Genomic DNA, 1,827 nt, shown 5'->3' with positions numbered 1-1,827 from the left:
GATGCTCGGATATAATATCTGCTGTACAGATTAGTAGGATTCCTATATAGATTCGAACAAATACTACGCATAAGCCCCATAATATATTCTCAATTCAGCATTTATGTTATTTCATAGCATTAGTCATGAATTTCAACTCTGTGAGACTGACATTCTATCTTAATTATGCTTTTCGCCACTCCATTGTTGTTAATTAGTACAAGTTAAATTAAAAATAGCCACTCATTTGGTATCAATGAAAAAAATTGTTAAATTCACTCTATTCATTGTTATAAAAACATAAATTAGTACAAATGCAATAGCTTCGACGTTCGATTTAATTTTTAATCAGTTTTGAAAGATGTTTCATGAAAATAGTCAAAATAGTGAGAAAATGGAGGAAAAATGAACTGCCAAAACTGAAGACTATATACATCATTGAAACGTCAAAAATGTTTCGTTGCAAAAATCGGGAGTCTCTAGTTACGTTAAAAGAAAGCTACAGACGAGCAACTTTCCGTAGTATTCAGATTAGTAGTATACAAATTTCAGAGGTCATTTATTCCACAAGTGCATGGTAGTTTTCTTTTACAGTCTGCGAAACTATGTAAATTATGAATGTATGTGTACACTGTTGTGATTTCCGAGGTCGATCACCACCAAGTAGGATTGTTTCCAAAGTAGATTTTATTATTCAAGGGCGAAGGGAAGCATAAGAACGAAGAAACAATATACAGTAAAGGGGGATAATAACACTGATTAATTAGAAAATGACTAATACTGAACAAAAGCACAGAAACGCTTTTTATAAATATCATGCAATGTTTTCGCACGAAGCAAAATTCTACCCGACTTAACCCTGACGTCACAGGAAACAACGCCGACTAAGCAGGCAACGCTCGCTGTTCATTCATCGCTAAGCAGATATAAGATAAACTGCACTTAATTTAAAATATGCCTGTCAAAAAATGCAAAATTCTCGAAAAAACATTTTTGACTCCCGAAAAGAGCAAAGTCTACAGACTATAAATTTTCGAAATTTTCTAAAAAAATTTTTCTTCCATAATGACTCGTATAAATTGAAAATAATCAAAAAAAATAATGACACATACATCACCGTAATAGACGCAATGTTACACGTCATCAATTAAACTTCGCTGCCGCACTGAAATTTAATGACAAGTGAACCTGCAAATTTTGATTATCGTTACTAAATGATAATTTGAAATATTGTAGCCAAATAACAAATGTATTTAATTATTTTAAATAAAATTTTAATATTTCTTTTGAATATGCTGCAAAATTTTACAAATAAACAGTTTACTGATAGTTGTCAATTTTTAAATGTGATGCTCAGGTAACTTTTTAAACTGCTGAAACTTTTGAAACTTTAAACTTCTGAAATTTAGCATATCATTTTATTTCATTGCTTTACAGGTGCGCGAGCGGTCGGTTTGTTGAAAGGTCATTCTTCTTCGAACAAGGCATCATTTTTGGCGGTCATTCAGGACGTAAAAAGCTTCATCATTGAATACTGTTTGAACATCGAATACACTTCTCAATGGAAACGAATCGTTTTTGTCAATCGTGCAACAAACAGTTCTCTACTTCGTATCAGTATAAGGTAATGGCATACGCTTTGAATAATTAACAACGTTAACAGCACTGTTTTTTTCATTTATATTTATTTCATCAATATTTATATATATATATATATTCTGAAATTATGAATTATCATTGACTTCCACAGTTTTTACAGTTTCCCCTGCATGCGTGATAAATACAATAAAACAAATTAGATGCATATTATTAGTTCTTAAAATCCTACTTTAGATGCACATGACTATT

Source organism: Trichinella spiralis (genome assembly GCF_000181795.1).
Source record: "Trichinella spiralis strain ISS 195 chromosome Unknown Scfld9, whole genome shotgun sequence".
NCBI classification, from domain to species: domain Eukaryota; kingdom Metazoa; phylum Nematoda; class Enoplea; order Trichinellida; family Trichinellidae; genus Trichinella; species Trichinella spiralis.
Note: the sequence above shows the minus strand (reverse complement) of the source record.